Source organism: Tupaia chinensis, unplaced genomic scaffold, assembly GCF_000334495.1.
Source record: "Tupaia chinensis unplaced genomic scaffold, TupChi_1.0 Scaffold000195_1, whole genome shotgun sequence".
Lineage (NCBI taxonomy): Eukaryota > Metazoa > Chordata > Mammalia > Scandentia > Tupaiidae > Tupaia > Tupaia belangeri.
Genome location: NW_006159670.1, coordinates 209,225 through 232,325, shown reverse-complemented (window position 1 = coordinate 232,325; position 23,101 = coordinate 209,225). Strand labels below are relative to the sequence as shown.

General features: G+C 45.9%; 1 long non-coding RNA gene across 1 annotated transcript; it reads right to left on the bottom strand.

Moving 5' to 3' along the window:
* Positions 1-3,446: 3,446 nt before the first annotated feature.
* On the bottom strand, positions 3,447-15,072 carry LOC102483465 (uncharacterized). Its single transcript, XR_334296.3, has 2 exons — positions 14,892-15,072; positions 3,447-3,703 (listed from the first exon to the last, which is right to left on the bottom strand). It is a non-coding gene; the product is annotated as an uncharacterized LOC102483465 (long non-coding RNA).
* Between the last annotated feature and the right edge of the window lie 8,029 nt (positions 15,073-23,101).

The window sequence follows — 23,101 nt, the reverse complement described above, 5'->3', positions numbered from 1 at the left end:
GCCGGCGGGCGCCGGCGGGGCGGAGAGGGGCTCCCCGGCGTCCCTGAGGGCCTTCGTGCCCGCGCCCGCCCGCGCGCCTGGGCGTCAGGGCTGCCCCGGGACGCTCCTGCCTCAGACCCCGCGGGGCAGCGCCGTCCAGTAGGAAGCAGCAGGTGGAATAACGTCACGATGGCGGACTCGGCCCGGTGCGGGCGCGCCCCGCAGGGCCGGGGGCTTACTGCCCGCGGGACGCTCAGAGCTCGCCCTCGCCGCAGAAAGCGCAGGTTGGGGCTTTTTCCTGACAACCCCGGTTCCTCGAAGGGCTGGGAGCCGCGGGGAGAGAGAGAATAACTAAATTCAGTGTAACACCAACAAAACCAGCCCACCATTCTGAGCTCGAGGTTCCTCGTTCACAGGAACCCCTGTGTGATAAGCAGATTAACAGTACTTCCAAAACGCTCATATCCTAACCCTCAGAACCTGTGAATATGTCTCACCTCTCAACCCTCCATTGCTGGCTTTGAAGATGGAAATGGGGGACCAGCAGTTGGCATAATGGCTATGTCGCTGGACTCCCATGTAGCTGACCATGGTTCAAGTCCCAGACCCGGTGGCTTAAACTCATGCTAGGTGCGTGCGTGCCCAAGATCCCGAGAGGAGACTAGAGGAGAAGGGATTGCCACTCCCTTCTTGCGTTCTGTCTCTCTGTCTCTGTCTTTCTGGTGAGCACATGTGCCCTGTAGCAAAAACCTCTCCAAAAAAAAAAAAAAAAAAGATGGAGGAAAGGGACCATGAGCCATGAAGATGCACAGTCTCCAGCAACTGGGAATGGCCCACAGCTGGCAGCCAGGAAAACGGGGACTGCATGATGCCAACAGCTCAAATGGGCAGAGAAGTAGATTCTCACCTAGAATCTCTAGAAAAGAACACATCCCTCCTAATGACTTGAGTTTACTCCAGCGAGACTCATGCCAGACTTCTGACTTACAGAGCTGTGAGATAATACATTTGCACTGATTTTATTGTTTTGAGAGGTTTTTGCTATAGGGCACATGTGCTCGCCAGAAAGACAGAGACAGAGACAAAAAGTGAGAAATCCCCAGGGGGGATGGCCACGCTGCAATATCTTCTCCTCCACTCTCCTCTTGGGATCTTGGGCATGCATGTACATGGGTCTGGGGTGAGTTTAAGCTACCTGGTCCGGTAGACAAACCGTGATCGACCACATGGAAGTCCAGTGACATAGCCATTGCGCCAACTTGTTTTAAGCTGCCAATTTGTGTTGTTGTGGCAGCAAGAGAGACTCTTTTTCCTGGTTTTTTTTTTGTTTGTTTGTTTTGTTTTTTTCATTGCAGAGGGCATATGCATATGTCAGAGAGGAGAAAGTCCCCCCCCCCAACACACACAATCCCTTCTCCATTTCTCCATCCTGTTGGGATGTGGGGCATGCACGTATGTGCATGTGACAACGTGTGTTTATCGACCTGCCCTTGATAGGAACTCGATCTGATTCCTTCAGCCAGTAAGTGACAGGGCCAGGCCAGTGAGCGTTATTCCTTACCCTACCCTTTCTTGCCTCACTTGACATTTTGCAGGCCAGCTATGCACATTTCATTTTTTATTAGAGATTTTTTGCTATAGGGCGTGTGTGCTTGCCAGAGAGATAGAGAGAGACAAACAGAAGTCACCCCCCCAGGGGGATGGCCATGCTACAATCCTTTCTTCTTCATTCTCCTCTCAGGATTTGGGCATGGGTGCACACATGCCCAGCATGAGTTTCAAGCCGCTGGGTCTGGGACTCAAACCGCAGTCAGCTATGTGGGAGTCCAGCAATGTAACAATTCCGCCATCTATCTGTTGGTCCTGCACATTTCATTTTAAAGCAACCTAAAGTTGACTTTTGTTTGTAGTGAGTGCTAAGAAACAATTAGATTTCTTCAATATGGATAACCAGTTTTTCTAAGATTGTTTACCAAATAGCCTGCCCTTTGTATACAGATCTACTGGATTCTGAGATTTTTGGTTTGGGTTTTTTTTTTTTTTTTGTAAATGTGTATTTCTGTGTTGTCTATTTTGTCCCATTAGTAAATTTGTCTATCCTGTGTCAATATTATACCATCTTAATTATGGGGTTTTTTTTAGAGGTTTTTGCTATAGGGCTCATGCGCTCATCAGAAAGAGAGAGAGAGACATAAAGCGAGAAATCACCCCCCGGGGGGGGGGATGGCCACGCCACAATCCCTTCTCCTTCATTCTCCTCTCGGGATCTTTGGTACATGTGCACACGCACCCGGCATGAGTTTAAGCCACTAGGTCTGGGACTCAAACTGCAGTCGACTACATGGGAGTTCAGCAACATAGCCATTACGCTAACTGCTGGTCCCTTAATTACTATGTTTTTACAATAAGTCTTCATATATGGAATGACAGATATTCCACTCCTGCAGCCATATCACCACCCAGACACCTTGGTCTTTGCCAAGAAAGTCTTAGTTGTTATTGTCCCTTTTCTCTTGCACATAATGTTTAGACTCATCTTGAAATGCTCAGTGATGAAAAGCACTGTTGGAATTTTTATTGGGATGACATTGATCCATGATAAATTTGGGGAGAGTGTTTATGGAGAGGTTTTTTTGTTTTGTTTTGTTTTTTTGGCTATAGCGTGCATGCGTTCACCAGAAAGACAGAGACAGAGATACAGAAAGCAAGAAATCACCCCCCCGTGGGGATAGCCATGCCACAATCCCTTCTCCTCCATTCTTCTCTCGGGATCTTGGGCACGCATGCACATGTACCCGGCGTGAGTTTAAGCCACCGAGTCCGGGACTCAAACCGTGGTCGACTACATGGGAGTCCAGTGACAGCCATTACACCAATTGCTGGTCCCAAGAGTTGATGTGTTTATGAAGATGGTGTGTATGATAGTTAATTTTATGCCTCAGCTTGTGTGAATCATGGAATCCTCAGCTATCTCGTTTAACATCATTTCTATGTGTGTGTGAAGATGTTTCCAGCAGAGATGAACATTTAAACTAGTAATGTGAGTATAGTAGATGTTCTTCCCCTTTGTGAGTGGGCATAATCTAATCTATTGAGAACCCAAATAAAACAAAAAGTGGGCCCCACTTGAATGTGGCTGGAGCTTGAGGCAGATAGGGTCAGTCAGAGATGCTGCAAAATGCCACCTGGAGCCGCTCAGAGCAGTGACTTTTTCAAGTCTGCAATAAAACTACATTGCAAAAAATGGGTAAGAAATGGGATAGAACGTAAAAAAGCTAAAGAAGCAGAGCCTGAAGAATTTGTGGTGGAAAAATACTGGACCGACGTGTCGTGGATAGGAAGGTGGAATATTTCCTGACGTGGAAGGGGTTTACAGATGCTGGTAATACTGGGAACTGGAAGAAAACTTAGATCGTCTACACTGAATTGAAACATTTCATAATTCTCAAAAGGCTGGTAAAGAAAAAGATAGTACAAAGAGAAAAATCTTTATCCGACAGTGAATCTGCTGATAGCAAATCAAAAAAAGAAGAGTGATGCTGCCGATAAACCAAGAGGCTTTGTGGAGGTCCGGATCCTCAATGAGTCATCGGTGCCACAGGCTCCAGCGGAGGGCTGATGCTTCTCATGTAACGGAAAGCTTCAAGCGAAGCAGACTTGGTGCTGGCAGAAGAGGTAATTATGAAGTCTAAATTGGATAACTTTAAAGCAGCCATGTCAGCATCTGTGTGTATAATCATATGAATGCAATTGTTTATTTACAGAATTCCTGAAAGGAAAAATTGTAATTGATTTTTTAAAAGAATTATTTTCTTAACTTTTATTATAATAAATTTGACTAGAGAGAGAGAGACATAGAGAGTGGAAAAATGTTAGAGTAAGCTACCAGGTCCAGGACTCAAACCATGGTTGACCATATAGGAGTCCAGTGCCTTAACCACACACCACCGGTTGGCCCTCTAATTACTTTTTTTTTTTTAAGAATTATTTTATTTAACATTTATTTATTTATTTATATTTATTTGTTATTATATTTTTTTATTTTAATTTGACCATAGAGGGACAGAGTGAAAGACAGAGAAAGCAAGCTGCCAGCTCCAGGACTTGAACCATGGTCGGCCATGTGGGAGTCCAGTGCCCTTAACTGCCATATCACCTGCTGGCTTCAGCCCCTGTAATTGCTTTTTATGAAGAGAGACTAACTTAGCATTTTTACCCAGAAGATAAAACTTGATCATTGTTTGTATTGTGTACACACACACACACACACATACACACTATTTATAAAATATATATATTTAGTTTATATATATTTGTAAAATCTGTTTCTTGGATATTGATTTACTAGTGTAGAAATAACTACATACTAATAGAAAAATCAGCTCTGATATGTTCGTTTCGAAAGCAGTATTTGGGGGAACCAGCAGTTAGCGTAATGGCTATGTCGCTGGACTCCCACGTAGTCGACCGCGGTTCGCGTCCCGGACCCGGTGGCTTAGAACTCATGCCGGGCGCGTGTGCATGTGTGCCCAAGATCCCAAGAGGAGAATGAAGGAGAAGGGATTGCGGCGTGACCATCCCCCCTGGGGGGGTGATTTCTCGCTTTCTGTCTCCATGTCTCTCTGTCTGTCTGGCGAGCGCACGCGCCCTATAGCGAAAACCTCTCCAAAATAAAAAGGAAAAGAAAGCAGTATTTGGGAATTGGGGGGTTTGCATCCCCATAGCACTGGTTACTGGGAACAAATGGAAGCTTCGTGTAGTTGCTTCCTTATCAGAAAAGAACATCTGCCACCATGTATTTTATTTCCTTTGTGTTTGAGAATGGGTTTTCCAAATATTGGGAACATTTTTCGTTGTCATTACTCAGTCAGAACTTGTGTTTAACTCATATACCTAAGTACCAGTCTGGGTTTTCTGTTTTTCATCTTTGTGTGCATATACAGGAAATAATGCATACGTGGTTTTCTGTTTTTGAAACTTTCACCAAGACAAAAACTGGGTAAGCTCCTGTTTCTGAGATGCCATCATTCTGAGCAGCCTTAGACTAAGAAATAAGTTGCTTCAAATTACATGGCAAGTTTTCCTGAAGCTGTAACCTTTCTAATTAAAAATGATTCTGTGGGACCAGCAGATGCTGTAATGGTTGTGTTGCTGGACTCCCGTGTAGTCGACTGTGGTGTGGGGGCTGGACACGGCGGCTTAAAACTCACATCGGGCACGTGTGTGTGCGTGCTCAAGATCTCAAGAGAAGAGAGGAGAAGGGATTGTGGCATGGCCATCTCCTCTGGGGGAGTGGTTTCTTGCCTTCTGTCTGTCTGTCTGTCTCTCTCTCTCTCTCACTGGTGAGCGCACATGCCCTATAGCAAAAATATCTCTTAAAAATGATTGTGTAATTGGACAGTCTAAATTGGATAACTTTTTTTTTTTTTTCCTTTTTTTTTTTTTTTTTTGGAGAGAGATTTTCACTGTAGGGCGCGTGCGCTCGCCAGACAGACAGAGAGAGACATAGAGACAGAAAGCGAGAAATCACCCCCCAGGGGGGATGGTCACGCCGCAATCCCTTCTCCTCCATTCTCCTCTCGGGATCTTGGGCACGCACGCACACGCGCCCGGCGTGAGTTTTAAGCCACCGGGTCCGGGACACGAACCGCGGTCGACTACGTGGGAGTCCAGCGACATAGCCATTACGCTAACTGCTGGTTCCCTAAATTGGATAACTTTAAAGCAGCCATATCAGAATATATATCTATGTGTAGTCATAAAAATGCAGTTATTTGCAGAATTCCTGAAAGGAAAAATCTATTACCAACAGCCTCCCCTCCCAGATGGCATAAGTGGACAAATCCACGTGTTTAGCTAAGCAAGATTTGGTTAGGTTGACATTTGAATCCTCTAGTGAACTTTTTCTTTCCAAAAAGTTAAAATTCTCTTGCTATATTGACTAAAAGGTCATTATTCATGAAATGTCTAAGATTTGGCTCACAGACACGTAATCAGATGGTTAAAGATGTTAGCAGCTGGGGCCAGCAGGTGGCATGGTGGTTGGGGCACTGAACTCCCACATCCTTGACCACAATTCGAATCCCAGACCCAGTGTCTTGAGACTCATGCCGGATGCCTGTACATGCCCAAAAATTCTGAGAGGAGACTGGAGGAGAGGGGATTGAGACATGGCCATTCCCCCACTGGAGGGAGGGGATTTCTCACTTTCTGTCTCTCCGTTTCTCTGGTGAGTGCACATGCCCCACAGTAAGAATCTCTCTAACGATAACAAACGACAGCAATAACAAATTTCCTAATCTGGTGAAATGCATTAATATATTTTCTCATATTGAATGAGTCATTTCTAGGAGAAGCAAAACTCATTTCAAAAAATATTTGTTTACGGGACCAGCAGTTAGCATAATGGCTATGTCACTGGACTCCCACGTAGTCGACTGCGGCTCGCGTCCCGAACCCAGTCGCTTAAAACTCACGCCAGGTGCGTGTGCATGCGTGCCCAGGATCCTGAGAGGAGAATGGAGGAGAAGGGATTGCGATGTGGCCATTCCCCTGGGGGGTGATTTCTCACTTTCTGTCTCTCTGTCTGTCTCTGTCTGGCGAGCGTATGCGCCCTATAGCGAAAACCTCTCCCCCAAAAAATATTTGTTTGGAATTATTGAAGTTATGTGTATGAATGAGATTCACACTATCTTTTTCTTTTTCTTTTTTTTTTTGTAGAGATTTTTGCCTTAGGGCATGTGTGCTCGCTGGAGAGAGACAGAGACAGTGAGAGGGAAAGTGAGAAATTCACCCCTCAGGAGGAATGGCTATGCTGCAGTCCCTTCTCTTACATTCTCCTCTCACGATCTTGGGCACACCCGCACAAATGCCTGGCGTGTTTCAAGCCACCGGGTCTGGGACTTGAATTGCAGTCGACCATGTGGGAGTCCACCAACAGAACTGCTATGCCCTCTGCTAGCCCCGTACACTGTCTTTTCTCATGCTCTCTTTGTTAGTTTTTTTAATAAAACTTTTTATTTTTTATTGCCAGATGTTTTATTTTTGTATGCCAGAGAGCACAGTGGTCTCCTCAAAGAGAGAGAAAGAGAGAGCAAGAGAATGGCCACACTGCAGTGCTTCCCTTCATTTCCCCACCTGCCAGGACTTGGAGCATGCAAGCACATGAGTCCTTCGTGATTTTCAGGCTGGGACTCAGACTGCACTCGGCCATGTGGGACCCGCTAGGCAGTGCTTACCTGCTGTGCGACAGGTTGGCCCTCTTCCTTAGCTCTGACGTTAAAGTGGTATAATGGTACCTACTTAAGATCAGCCATTAATTTCTGAAAATCTCATGTTACATGCAAAAGCATCAACTGGCAGCACATTTCTCTTTATTTTGAATGGTAAAATTATAACGGATTACTTCTGATCCAAACCAATCTTCTAAAATGTAATTCAAATGCAGTAAGCAGGGGGCCAACAGGTGGAATGGTGGTTAAAGCCCTGGATTCTCACGTGGTCAACTGTGGTTTGAGTCCCAACCTGGTGGCTTTAAAATCATGCCAGATGTGTGTGTGTGTGCCCTAAACCCTGAGAGGAGAATAGAGGAGAAGGGATTTTGGCATGGCCATCTCACCTAGGGGGTGATTTCTCACTTTCCCTCTCTCTTTTTTTCTGGTGAGTGCATGTACTCTATGGCCAAAATCTAAAAAAAGCAGTAACTAACTACATTAAATGTTCGTAGTCTTGCTTCCTGACTACTAGATAATATTATCGGTACCAGTTAGTTGCTTTCTTATCAGTAATGTTTTCTTTTTCATTGTCATTGTTTTTCTTTTTGCTTTGCTTCCTTTTCCATAAAGTTCTTTAACACTTTTTCAACTTTTTGGTTCTTACTGTAAAAACTGGGGGAGGGGTATGTTTTGGGGAGGAGATAGCAAATATGAAAGGCACCATGGGAGGTGTCAGAGAATGACTCACCCTGAGGAAGATGTTGTAGTGCCTCTGTGTCACTGTTAAGGAACCCAGTTTAGCTGAGATTGATCCTGAGATTGGAGATCGCCCTTAGGGAAGAGTTTGAGTGACAGCACCCAGGAGGCCGGAGAGAACCTCTCGCAAATCTGCCTTGCTGACATGAACTGAAGTCAGCAGTTTTTAAAGACAGTGCTCGAGGGACCAGCAGATGGTGTAATGGTTACATGGCTGGATTCCCACATAGTCGACTGTGATTTGAGTCCAGGACCCCATGACTTGAAACACCAGGCACACATGCATGCGTGCCCAAGATCCTGAGAGAGAATGGAGGAGAAGGGAACTGGTGTGGGCATCCCCTCTGGGGGTGATTTCTCGCTTTCTGTCTCTGGCCGGTCCATGCGCCCTATAGCAAAAATCTCTCTTGAAAAAAAAAAAAAGAAAAAGAAAAGGGAGTGCTGTGAAGGATTGGGGTGTGGGCAGGTGCTCTTATTCAGATGTCAGGTATGTGTCGCTGATTTTTCTGTTTTATAAAACTGGCCAATCAGGGGCCAGCAGGGGGTTTAGTGGTTACGTCACTGGACTCCCACTGGTCGACCATGATTTGACTCCCAGACCAGCAGCTTGAAACTGACGCCAGACGCTTGCACATGTGCCCAAAATCCCAGGAGGAGAATGGAGGAGGGATTTCGGTGTGGCCATCTCCCCTGGGGCAGTGCTTTCTCACTCTCTGTCTCTGTTTTCTCTGAAATGTTGTTTTGAGAAATACACATATTGTACAGCTGGAGAGTCAGGTCCAAGAGGAACCTTACCGTGAGCACATTCGTCTTGGAGCTGTTCTGGGGCACGTACCTGTGCTGGCTTTATAAAGATAGAGAACTTTCCCTCTGTTCTCTTCTCTGAGAAATTCTGTGTAATGTCACACCTGATTTAAAAATTCTCTTATAAATTCTTTTTTTTTTTTTTGAGAGGTTTTCGCTATAGGGCGCGTGCGCTCGCCAGACAGAGACATAGAGACAGAAAGCGAGAAATCACCCTCCAGGGGGGATGGTCACGCCGCAATCCCTTCTCCTCCATTCTCCTCTCGGGATCTTGGGCACGCACGCACACGCGCCCGGCGTGAGTTTTAAGCCACCAGGTCCAGGACTCGAACTGCAGTCGACTACGTGGGAGTCCAGTGACATAGCCATTACGCTAACTGCTGGCTCCCTCTTGTGAATTCTTGGAATGTAAAAATAAAAATATCAACTATGGAACAATTACTGTTTATAGAAGAATGGCATGTATAAACAACATGTCCAAAGTAAAAATAATAAAATAAGTAGAAGCAGCGATGTAGTTCTAGCAAAACCAACCAGTGGTCATCCTGAAAGCCCTGAGTGTAACAGGGCTGTCCAGCTTACTGAGTCCATCTGAACTGGAGGCTACAGTTGTGACTTTTCTGAGCTGTGATCGCAGGGGACAGATGCCAGTGGACACTGCAGTGTCATATAGTAGCTTAAATTAGCCAGTTCATATCCACATAGACATTAGGGATCTCTTCCAATATTTATTACAATAGTTCACGAAATGTTCAAATCTTGTTTAGTATCTTACCAACTAATTTGACCATATTGGTGTGTACCAGTTAGATGTCTGCTTATAAGAAGTTTCATGATTTCTTTTAACTTTTTATTAGAAATACATTTGAAGTTTCAAATGTATGGAGTCTTTCTGAATATGTTATCTTTATGTTATTTATTTTTTAATCATAATAATAAAGCTACAGAATTCTGATTATCTGAAATTTGTTTTCTTTATGTCCTGATATGTGGTCAGTTTTTATAAATGTCTGTTCTCTGACCATTGCTTGTTAGGTTCTAAAGTATGTCCTTTGCATCTCACTTACTACCTATTAATTAAACATTGTATATCTTCACTGTTTGATTTATCTGTGTTTTAACGCTTTTTATTATAGGGCCAGCAGGTGGCATGGTGGTTAAAGGCACTGGACTCCTACATGGCTGACCATGGATCGAGTGCTAGACCTGGTGGCTTGCTTTCTCACTCTCTCTCTCTCTTTCTCCCTTTCCTCCTCTCTGGTCAAATTTAAATAAATAAATAAATAAATAAGGTTAAATAAAATCTTTTTAAAAATCTTTTTATTATGATAATGGATTTGTTGACTTCTTGTATTTCTATCATCTTTTACTGTATATATTGTATAATCATGTTATTAATTGCATTTGTGTTTATACAGTTTATATATCCTTTTCTAATTAATTACATTTTTCATTAATATAACAATGAACGTAAACATAAAAATTTACCAACTTTTGAAAACACAAAAAAAAAGAGGGACCAGCAGTTGGTGTAATGGCTATGTCGCTGGACTCCCATGTAGTCGACCGCGGTTTGAGTCCTGGACCCGGTGGCTTAAACTCATGCTAGGTGCATTTGTGTGCATGCCCAAGATCCTGAGAGGAGAATGGAAGAGAAGGGATTGCAGCATGGCCATCCCCCCTGGGGGGTGATTTCTTGCTTTCTGTCTCTCTGTCTCTCTCTGTCTTTCTGGCAAGCACATGCACCCTATAGCAAAAACCTCTCCAAAAAGAAAACACACACACCCACACACACACACACACAAAATAAGAACCTTAGAATGGTCTGGTTTAGGGCTAGCAGGTGGCTTGGTGGTTAAGGCGCTGGATTCCCACATGGCCGACCGTGGTTTGAGTCCTGGACCTGATGGGGTGCTTGTGCCTACATGCCCAAAATCCCAAGAGAACAGAAGAAAAGGAATTACATGGGCATCCCCCGGGGGGCGGGGGGTGATTTCTCACTTTCTCTGTCTCTGTCCAGTGACTATATGCACCTTATGGCAAAAGCCTGGAACAAAAAAAAAAAAAAGAAGAATGCTCTGGCTCCAGTCACTGCTTGCCCCACTTATGTGGTATTGTCCAGTATTTTAATTCTATATTACATAGTTTTTAAAGGGAAGATTCCTCTTCATTTGGTTTCTTTCTTTCATGAGAAAGAGAGACAGAGTGAAAAAAAAAAAAGAAGAGACGCACCCTCGACAGGGTCAGTGCAGCAATCCTCCCTCCCTCCTTCCCAGGCAGCCAGGGTCTGGGCATACATGTGTGTGCACCCAGTGTGCACAGGTCAGCCCGGGAGCCGAACCCTCGTCTCCAACATGGCTTCTAGCATTGCAGAGCGTCACACTGCGGTTGTGCCACTGTCGCTGGGCCTATTAGTGCTTATTACTATTATTATTATTATTATTATTTTGGAGAGGTTGTTGCTATAAGGCACGTGCACTCTTAGGAAGACAGAGACGCAGACGGACAGAAAGCGAGAAATCACCCCCCAGGGGGGATGGTCATGCCGCAATCCCTTCTCCTCCATTCTCCTCTCGGGATCTTGGGCACGCATGCCACGCACCTGGCGTGAGTTTTAAGCCACCGGGTCCAGGACTCGAACCGCGGTCGTCTACGTGGGAGTCCAGCGACATAGCCATTACGCTAACTGCTGGTCCCATTAGTGCATATTTTTAAACTCACAAATTTGATGTTACTATTGTTTTGTCCAATGATTAAATAACTTTTTAATAGGTTATCATTTCTTTGGCCATTATTTTAGTCTGCACCTCAGTCCATCCATTCAAGATTTTTTTTTCCCGAAATAGATACTTTAAAGAACATTTCTATTTTAACTGTTATCTCTGGACCGTAAATATCACTTGGGAGCTTGTTAGAAATGCAGCAGCTCAGTTCCTTCCCCAGACATGAATTACAATTTGTATTTTAATAAGCTCCCCAGGTGAGCCATATACAAATTAAAGTTTGAGAAACTCAGCGAGAGCCCGATCATACTGTTTGTCTCAGCCTTTGTCTGACAGTTTCTTTGACTCTTCCCTGGATGGTCATTCTCTCCCAGCAGTTTGAAGCTGTTACCCCCTGTCTTAGGCTTTACATTCATAAGAAAAGTCAAAGGTCAGGATGGCAGTTACTCCTTGTCAGGTGATCTGTCTTTTCTTGGATGGTCTGAAATTTACTACAATATAAATAGATGTGGGCTTCTTTTTATTTATCCTAACTATGGTGATTTGAGACTCCTGAATCGGAGCCTTGGAGTCTGTCTTCTTCAGTTCTTTTTTTTTTTTTTTTCTTGCTGTAGGGTGTATGTGCTAGCCAGAGAGACAGAGAGAGAAAGAGAGAGAGACAGAAAGTAAGAAATCACCCCCCAGGGAGGATGGCCATGCTGTAATCCCTCCTCCTCAATTCTCCTCTCGGGATCTTGGGCACGCACATACACATGACCGATGTGAGTTGAGTCCGGGACTCGAGCAGTGGTCGACTACATGGGAGTCCAGTGACGTAACCATTACACCATCTGCTGGTTCCCCGTCTTCTTCAGTTCTGACTCCCTCTTTTTTTTTTTTTTTAGAATTATTTAATTTTATTTATTATTATATTTTAATGTGCTATTAGTTAAATGAGCTCACCAGCGGGAAAGAAAGTGAGAAGGCAAGCTGCCAGATCTGGGACTCAAACTGCATTCAGCCATGTGGGAGCCCAGCACCTTAACCACCATGTCACCTGCCGGCCCCAACACTGAGTTTTTATTTATTTTTATTTTTTAGAGAGGTTTTTGCTATAAGGTGCATGTGCTTTTGCCAGAAAGACAGAGACAGAAAGCAAGAAATCACCTTCCCCGGGGATGGCCATGCAGCAATCCCTTCTCCATTCTTCTCTTGGGATCTTGGGCATGTATGCACATGTGCCCGGAATGAGTTTAAGCCACTGGGTCTGAGACTCGAACCATGGTCGACTACATGGGAGTCCAGTGACATAACCATTATGCCATCTGCTGGTCTCCCAACACTGAGTTTCTAAAGTCAACTCTTACACATTAGTTTTCTGGTAATTCACTTTGGTTATTTTCCAAAGATGTAGGTAATTTGTGATATCTTTTGCTTTTATTTTTAATCCTTGTCTATTCATTAGTTCTATTACATGTTTATCTGATACTCTATGTGTAGGTCAGAAATGGGCAGGTGCTAACTTTGTTTCAATTGATTCTGACTTTTTGTCCATCTTCTTACGGATTTGTGACACCCCCCCCCGCCCCCCGGGAACCTATGTTTAAATTAGTTTGTGGCAACCATTTTGGTCTGTTCCTCTAGCACTGAATTCTAAATTGTATTGAATTCTAAATTGTATTCCTTGGTTTTAAAAGATAGAATGATTTATAATGATTTGTATTTGTTTTTGCTGATCCTTGGGCACAGCACTGACCAGGGGTCACTCTCAGACCACACAGATAGTGGGAATTCTTAACCCATCCTATATGAGGGAGGGCTAGTGTTAGTCATTTTTTTTTCTTTTTAAAAATTTGCTCGAGGGCACGTATGCTTGCCAGAGAAATGAAAGAGAGGGAGAAAGCGCCTCCCCGCGGGCTGTGGTCATGCCATCAGCCCATCTCCTCCATTTCTGCACTCCGCTGGGAATCTTGGTCTATATCTACGTGCACCCAGCATGTTTCTCGAGTGGCTGGGTCTAGGACTTGAGCCACGCAGTAGGCCATGTGAGTCCAGCTCCCTTAACCACTAGGCCAGCGGCCTGCTGCCAAGTTAGTAATTTCCAAGGCTCATTCTGTCTCTCTCCCTGTTGTATTCCATTCCACAGTAAATAGGTTAGCTATCTCTACTGCTGTTCTGTGTAGGGTACTAACCCACGTCACTCAGGAAAAACCACGTTTTCCCACCTTGCTCCGGCCTTGCAGTATCTCCTGACTACCGTGTGGACCGTGAAGTCTGAGCCGTAAGCTACCAGCGACCGGCAAACGCCAGCTCTACAACTTGCTTTGGATTCATGTTATCTTTTCCCTGCGGCCTCTGAGAACTTGTATTTTTAAACCAACCCAGTCATGCATTGAAGTACTACTTTTAAATATTTGACCCAGCGTTTTAACTTGTTCTGAAGTGGCCATTTCTCTGCATAACTCTCCTGCCATAGTGCAGGGACAGCACCTCTGGAGTTTCTTCATCAATTTGTTTCTTTTTTTTTTTTTTTTTTGAGATTTTTTCGCTATAGGGCGCGTGTGCTCACCAGACAGACAGAGACAGAGAGACAGAAAGCGAGAAATCCCCCCCCAGGGGGAGATGGCCACGCTGCAATCCCTTCTCCTCCACTCTCCTCTCGGCGGGATCTTGGGCACGTATGCACACGCGCCTGGCGTGAGATTTAAGCCACCGTGTCCGGGATGCGAACCGTGGTCGACCAATTTGTTTCTTTTTTTTTTTTTTTTTTTGAGAGATTTTCGCTATAGGGCGCGTGTGCTCACCAGACAGACAGAGACAGAGAGACAGAAAGCGAGAAATCCCCCCCCAGGGGGAGATGGCCACGCTGCAATCCCTTCTCCTCCACTCTCCTCTCGGCGGGATCTTGGGCACGTATGCACACGCGCCTGGCGTGAGATTTAAGCCACCGTGTCCGGGATGCGAACCGTGGTCGACTACGTGGGAGTCCAGCGACATAGCCATTACGCTAACTGCTGGTCCCCATCAATTTGTTTCTTGAAAAACTATCCAGCTTAGGAACATCAGAAATGCCCGTCGCTAACCCTGTCCTTTACTAACAAGGTATCTGTAAAAGTAATAATTCTTTGTAAAATGATTCTTAATTTAGAGCAATTCGCACAAAATCTTTTGCTTAAAGTACTGCGGTCAAATTCAGTGGGAACAAGACAACTATTCTGAAGTTTATTTGAATAAAGTAATGAAATAATGAGAGTGATCAGAGCAAGTTGGAAAAACGTAGTGAAGGAAAACTACCTCCTTAATACTAAATAGTAAACCATTCTAATACTAACTAGTAAGACAAAGCCTGCATTTTACAAGATAATACATGAGCATGGGAACGCAGGGGCATTTCCTGTCAATAGAATGGAAGGTCTAACTCAGTTTCGTTACGTACAGGTTTTAGTGTGTCTTAAAGCGGATATTCCAATCCGGCAAGACGTATTTCACACAGGTCCTGGGAGCGTCGCCGGCCCACAGAGGAGAGGGAGCCCGCCGGATGTCGTCAGCTGTCTAAGGGGACCCGTTTGGCGGAGCAGAGCAGAGGCTGTTTGACCGAAGCACGGAACAGGTGCTCGGCTCCGAGGCACCTCCCCCGGGGCGTGGAGTGACGTCACGCGGCGGGCGGGGCCTCCGTGCGCACGCGCAGGTCCTCTCCCTCCGCACGAGCGCCTTGATTGCGCGCAGGACCCAGGCGCAGGTCCGGTGGCTGCACCACCGCCCTCTGGTTGGAGCTGGTCCTGTGGTTTGGCTTTGCAACTTTCTGACTTGGTTCTGCAAGCAGTCACAGCTCTGAAAGTGGTCAGTTTCTACATCATGACAGCGTTTTCTGGGGTCTCCTGAATTTCCTGGGGATGGTAGTAACTGCTATTCGGAAAAAAGGTTTACTTAATATTGTAAGGCAAAAGAAAGCCCATGTAGTTAAAAAATTAAATAAAAAATATAGAATGAGAGACAGGCTAACTAAAAATATTTATAGAGAAAACTTACTAAACTTAAAGTCAATGGCTATTCAGGAAGATGGCAAGAAGCTGGCTACAATGAGCCATAGGGCAATAGAAACTTTTTTTTTTTTTGGGGGGAGGGATTTTCACTGTAGGGGGCGTGCGCGCGCGCAACAGACCTGTAGGGCGCGTGCGCTCGCCAGACAGACAGAGAGAGACATCGAGACAGAAAGCAAGAAATCACCCCCCAGGGGGGATGGTCACGCCGCAATCCCCTCTCCTCCATTCTCCTCTCGGGATCTTGGGCACGCACGCACACGCGCCCAGTGTGAGTTCTAAGCCACAGGGTCCAGGATGTGAACTGCGGTCGACTACGTGGGAGTCCAGCGACATAGCCATTACGCTAACTGCTGGTTCCCTAGAAACTTATTTCTGAACCAAGAGAAAACATTAGCTTTTTAACAGTAAAAAAGTGAATGTATGCCTTCCACCAACTTGCAGACTTTTAAAAATAAATGTAATTATGATGTGGACAGGCAGGGATGTCCTTAGATCAGAGGACCCGCAGTCAGGTTCCTGTCTCTTGCTGCTCAGTAAAGCCGATGCGGAGAAGTCAGGTGTGGGGACTAAGGAAAGGGTTGTATTCAGGGAGGCCCGCAGTCGGGGAGAGCGGTCTGGGGTCCCGGACGTCGCTGCTGTGCTGGGCGAGGCCCGAAGGGGACGGCAGCAGTGAGGGACAGCAGAGGGCAGGATGGCAGGAGACCTGGTAGGGGGTACCTGACAGAGTCGGGGCAGTGGCCCTGGGCATGCAGGGTGGAAGGACGGGCGGCAGTTCTCGAGGGCCTGACGACCAGCAGGGATTACCAGAGCAGCAGAAAGAAGACGTCAATCAGGACGAGGGTTAGACTCTGGTTCCCGAGCAGGGAGGGCCCAGTGTGGCTGTGCAGGGTTTATGCGGAGACGTCTTCTAGCAGGCCACGAGGTCGGTCACGGCAGGGCTGGGGAGTCCTTCCCCTCCCTGTCTGCCTCCCAGGGATCTGAGGCCTCAGCAAGGTCACCGTGGGCGTCCATTAGTTAAGCGTTAGGCCCTGTCTACTGCGAGGGAGGCAGAGGCCCGGTTTTGTAGGGCGCACTGTGAAGGAGGCTGATTCCCCAGAGGCCTCAGCTGCTCAGGTGGACTCCCAGATTAAGTAAAGGTGCCTTGACTCTCTTGTGACTCAGTTATGATGATAACAAATACAGTCCATAAAATAAAACATTCATGTGTGGAGGGCGCGTGGTGGCTAAGGCACTGGATTCCACATGGTCATCTCCCCAGTCTGAGTCCTAGAGTCGGTGACTTAAAACACACTGGGCATGTGTGTGTGCCCCCAAAATTCTGAGAGGAAAATGGAGGAGAAGGGGTTGTGGTGGGGGCCATCTTCCCTAGGAGTAATCTCTCACTTTCCCTCTCTCTCTGGGTCCCTCTCTGGCAAGTGTACGTGCCCTAGAGCAAAACTCTAAAAGATTATAAGATAAAAAAATGTGTAGCCATGAGTGTAGTCACTGAGAAATCAAGAGTCAAAGATTAAAAGAGCTAATACACAGAGAAGAAGTAGGAATTCTGGAATATACCAAGGAATTTTATGGGAAATATTTTTTTGTAGGGGCCAGCAGGTGGTCTGGTGGTTAAAGCAGCTGGATTCTCACATGGCCAACCAGGGTTTGAGTCCAGATTTCATGGCTTGGAAATCATGCCAGGCACGTGCATGTGCGTGCCCAAAATCACAGGAGGAGAATGAAGAAGGGACTGCGGTGTCGTTATCCCCCCACCCCGGAAGTGATTTCTCACTTTCCCTCGCTGTCGCTCTCTTCTCTGATGAGTGCTTGTGCCCTGTGGCAAAAACCTAAAAAAAAAAAAAAGTAATTTAAGAAATACTATTTAATTCCTAATTTTTCAATTTGTTTTTCTGATCTTTATGTGTGTGTGTGTTTGCCAGAGGACACACTGGAGAGACAGAGAGAGGCATGGCGCACCACCTCAGTGGGGAGTGGTCACACTGCCATCCCTCCTCCTCCATCTCGCCCTTCTGCACACACATGCACGCGCACCTAGTGTATTTCTCATACCGCTAGGTCTGGGGCTGGAACTACACAACTTTCCATGTGGGACCTGGTCTTCAGCTACCACACCCGGAGGCTTGCCCCTCTGTGCTGACTTTCCTTAAAACCCAGGCAGGTCTGTTGGAGAACTCTTGTCTCTCTCTTTCATTTTGTTCTAATGTTGGAGGTAATTTGCCTTAATTATTATTATTAATTTTTTTTGAGAGAGATTTCTGCTATAGGTTGTGTGAGCTCACCATAGTAACAGAGAGAGAAAGTGAGAAATTACCCCTAAGAAGCATGGCCACCCCATAATCTCTTCTTCATTCTCCTCTTGGGTGGGATCTTGGGCATGCACACACTTGTGCCCAGCATGAGTTTCAAGCCACCGAGTCCAGGACTCGAACTGCAGCCAACCATGTGGGAGTTCAGAGCTTTAACCAATGCCATCTACTGGCCCCACCTTAATTTTTTCTTTCTTTTTTTTTTTTTTTGAGAGGTTTTTGCTATAGAGTGCATGTGTTCTGCTCACCAGACAGACAGAGAGAGACAGAGAGACAGAAAGCGAGAAATCACCCCCCGGAGGGGATGGCCACGCCACAATCCCTTCTCCATTCTCCTTTCTGGATCCTGGTCACACATGCACATGCACCCGGCGTGAGTTTAAGCCACCAGGTCCGGGAATCGAACCGCAGTCGACTACGTGGAAGTCCAGCGACATAGCCATTACGCTAACTGCTGGTCCCCCTACCTTAATTATTTTGTTAAAAATTTTTCTGTATGAATTTACTCATCATTATGCTAGATGTGCTCAAGTATAAATGATGTGATTGAGATGTGATTTGTCTTAATTTGCTTAACAAAGAGCCCGTGTAAGATCTGCACACCATTTTAAAGATCTTACAGGAAGCATTAAGTCATTATACCTGATGCTGCGAAGACATTGCTAAATGGATGCTAATTCCAGAATTCCAGTGGGGCTGAAGTCCGCACATGCAGGACGCCGCCAGGTGGCAGTGTAAGCTAAGCATAGCGCCCAAGCACGTTTACATAGGCACAGTCCCTCAGTGACGCTGCCGGAAATGAAATGACTGAGTGTCCTTATTTGAGTAGAAACAACCCCATCATCCAGGTGCTTTTAAAATCTGGTGTTCAGCGATGAGGCTTTGATTTCTTTTTTTATACCTGGTTTATTTACATAGAAAAGACCCTTTTTAACATGTTACTTTTAGTAACTTAAAAGAACATCTTAAGTATTCTAACAAAGAATGAAGCATCTTGGGACCAGCAGGTGGCGTAATGGCTATGTCGCTGGACTCCCACGTAGTTGACCGCAGTATGTGTCCCAGACCTGGTGGCTTAAACTCAGGCCCGGCACCTGTGCGTGCGTGCCCAAGATCCCGGGAGGAAAAGGGATTGCAGCATGGCCATCCCCCCTGGGGGGTGATTTCTCGCTTTCTGTCTCTCTGTCTCTTTCTGGCGAGCACACGTGCTAGCAACCCCCCCCCCCAAGAAAAGAATGAAGCATCTTTGAGTGGTAAGATGTATTTATTTTGTTTATTTATTTTTGTTTGGTGTGACTTGATTGCCGTACTGAATCACGCATCTGGAAATAAAGAGCTGATAAGCAAAAATGTGTGTTTTTCTATTTTCGTGTCTAAATAGATATCTGCCTCTTTCCCAGGATATTTTTGGAAGACTCTGGTTTCATGTCAGTGACTTTGCCCTTTAAGAGGCAGAGTCTCTCTTTCAGGAGCAGACAGCGTCAGAGGGTGTCCCCTAGTTCTGTGGGCACACAGCAGCCCCCTCAGCCCGGACACGGAACCAGGCCAGTGCGGGCTTTATGCCAATATTCGTTTTCAGCGACTGAGAGAAAATTCCCAGCTGCTCCACTGGGATTTGAGGTCTCTTACCTGGGTACGTTCGCTCTCTGTGTACGGAGGCAACGTGAACCCCAGGAACAGGCTGTCTCTAGAAGTCACAGGAAACCAAAGGAGGGCTGGAAGACCAAGTGTGAAAACTCTGATCCTCAAGCTTTTCAAAAGGGGAAGCAGGGACCTCACTGAATTCTGGTCTTTACTTGTGTACCTGGTCCCAGGGATGTCTTGGCCTGTCAGATCAGTGGCCCTTCATTGTGTACCTGGTCCCAGGGATGTCTTAGCCTACCAGATCAATGGTTGGCAAGTCCCTGAGGCTGTGTCACGGATCTGTAAGAAGCCAGAGTGGCCTCGACACCTGCCCAGCAGACATGCTGGGGAGGCGGAGACCTTGGGACGAATCTGGAAGGCGCGCGGCAGTCCTTGCAGTACTCTTCTGGATGAACCGTGTCTTCATCGTCGACTGAGCAGCTGTGAAGAGACTGAGATCAAGTGGAGGGGTGTGTCTAGGGGTGTCCTTGCCCTTTTCTTTTAATTATTCCTTGTGCCAATTTGATTGAAGGTGTTTGTAGGCACTCATTAGATTTGGGATAATGTAGAATTAATGAAAATAAATGAAATGATTACTTAGGATCCAAAAGTGTTAGGCTAAACTTGGTAAAATAAGAATAATTTTAAAAAGATTGGATCAGCAGATGGTATAATGGTCACGTCGTTGGACTCCCATGTAGCCGACTGCAGTTTGAGTCCTGGATCCAGCATCTTTTTTTTTTTTAAATGATTATCTATTAAATTTTATTTATTCATTCATTTATTTTTAATTTGACAGAGAGAGACACAGAGAGAAAGAGAGGAAGTGAGAAAACAAGCCACCAGGTCTGGGACTTGAACTGTGGTCAGCCATGTGGGAGTGTCCAGCACCTTAACCACCATGCCACCTGCTGGTGCCCCTGGATCCAGCATCTTAAAACTCACACCAGGTGCGTGTGTGTGCATGCCCAAGATCCTAAGAGGATAATGGAGGAGAAGAGATTGTGGTATGGCCATCCCCTCCCCGCCGGGGGAGTGATTTCTTGCTTTCTGTCTCTCTGTCTTTCTGGTGAGTGCATGTGCCCTATAGCAAAAACCTCTTAAAAAAAAAAAAAAAAAAGATTGTATCTACTGAATCGGGTGGTGGTATAGGGGTTAAGGTGGTTGGATCCCACATGGCCAGTTGCACAGTTTGAGTCCCAGACCTGGAGTCTTGAAAAACATGCTGGTTACGTGTGTGTGCTCAAATCCCAAGAGAATGAAGGAGGATTGTGGTGTGACCATCTACCCTGGGGGGGACATTTCTTACCCTGTCTCTCCCCAGTGAGTGCACACACCGTACAGCAATACTACAAACTAAATAAATAAACAAAGAAGTATACATAAAGGCATCTGGGCCCTGGAAGCACCCCCATGCGAGGCACCACACATCAGCTGCAGCACGTCTGCAGAAGGGCTGGTAAGCAGAGGGGAGCGCGTGCCTTGTGGAGGGACGCTCTGTCCTTGGGCCCATATCACTTAAGATCAGAAACCCATCCAGAGGGGGCTGGCAGCTGGTGTGTTGGTTAAGGGCACTGGACTCCCACGTGGTCGACCACGGTTCGAATCCCGGACCTGGTGGCTTGCTTTCTCACTTTCTCTCTGTCCCTCTCTGGTCAAAATAAAAACAAATAAATACATAAATAAAGTTAAATAAAATAATTCTTTTAAAAAAAGAAAGAAACCCATTCAGACATACAAATAAAGTCACCGTGTGAGGGAAGTACAAGGACACAAGTTTAGCAGTATGCCCAGGAGAGGTCTGAGAGGGCAAGTCACCCAGCGGCCACTGCACTCAGCCAGGCTAGCAAAAATCCGGAATGAAGCAAGATAACTGCCCAGCAGTGTTAGGGGTGGGGGCAGGTGAGAGACCAGAGGCAGGCGTTGCCGGCCGGGGAGAAGACGGAGAGGACTGACCCCAGGCCACCTGGGTGCACATCCTGGTCCTGCTTGTTCGTGGACCTCGGGCAGAGGTGAGAGGCATGGGGGAACCTAGCCCCACACAGCCGCCTGAGTCTCAGGGGCGCATGTCAGGGGGCCCATTTAACTGGGATGAGATGTTGAAGTTTTGATGGTAAAAAAGGGGCTTAAAGTACTGAGGTCAGGCTATTCTTGCAGCTTCAGGGCTCGCAGAGAGCTACAGCACCTCTCAAGTTTTCATCCATGAGTGGAAAGGGAGTCCAAAAAGCAGATTTGAAGGGACCGTGAATAAAAAGAAGAAAACCACTTTCTACTTCCTTCTGTGCAGGCCAGCTGAATAAGTAACCTGTGGACTGGTCGGTGGCTCGGAGTAAAAGGCGGCCCACGGGGGAGACCCCTAGCCCACATCGGGAGGCCTCCTGAGGACAGCAGACGTGTGAGCTTGGGTCCCGGGCTGTGCAGATGAGGGGCAGATGGCGGTGTCTGGGCGCCCAGACCCTGCTGGGAATTCCGCTGGTTTTCTCTCTCTCTGCCATGGAGGGAGAAAAGAAATACACTTTACAGAGATAAATAACTAACTTGCTTCCATCTGTGGGAGTGCAGAGCTGTGGGCTGACGCTGTCACCAAACAGCGGTGTCAGGACTAAGTCATTCAACCTGTCTGGGTCCTCACCGTCACCTGCACGAGGCCCCCGGTTGCTTCTCGCTTCGAGTCCTGTTTCCATTTCCCCCACAATAGAGATTTGGTATGCACGTATAGTCTGTATTTACAAACATTTATACCCAGATTTTTTTCCCTGAAGAGATCTAATTAACTGACTTCCGTGGTTCCTTCCCGTGGGCATACTGAGTGTGGGCCGGGCTATCGTCTGTGTTTCTCTGGTAATCTTCCTCTCTGCTGCACTTTATACCGATAAGCTTAGGAAGAGGTGGCATTTTGAGCACGTGTATTTTAAGTTTTTCCCATATAAATTCTGCTGATTTAGTGTACATATGGTTTTTGCAATCTATAGATTTAAAAAAAAATCACAGGCAAACTAAATTCAAGGAGCTAAAAGGATCAGTCCATTAAATGCAATTAAATATTAAATTCCTCAGACCACTCGGAATTCATGAGATAGTACTGCATTTCCTTACTCATCTGCAACTAAAAAAATGGACATATAGGTCCTCAGAAAAGTCAAGACGTATTTTTCTATGCAAAATTTCATCATGAATTTCCTGGCAACCCAATAGTTAACCTTAAAATTTAAGGCTCTTCATAACACACTTGCTGTCTAAGATCTTGGGATTATCTGTACATTCTGGCCAGAGATTTTGACATGCCCCAGAAAGGGTTAGCACAACTGCATCATCTCCTTACCTAGCTGAGCTGTTTTCAATGGTGTGTAAGCTGTGCATTTAGATGGTGTGTAAGGTGTGCGTTTAGACGGTGTAAGTTGTGCATTTGATGATGTGGTGTGTTTAGATACTGTGTAAGGTATGTGTTAGATGTGTGAAGGTGTGCATTTAGATGGTGTAAGGTGTGCGTCTAGATAGTGTTTAAGGTGTGCGTTTAGATGGTGTGAAGCTGTGCGTTTAGATGATGTGCAGTTGTACGTTTAGATAGTTTGTAAGTTGCACGTTTAAATGGTGTGAAGGTGTGAGTTTAGATGATGGGTAAAATGTGCATTTAGGTGGTGTAAGGTGTGCGTTTAGATGGTCTGAATGTGTGT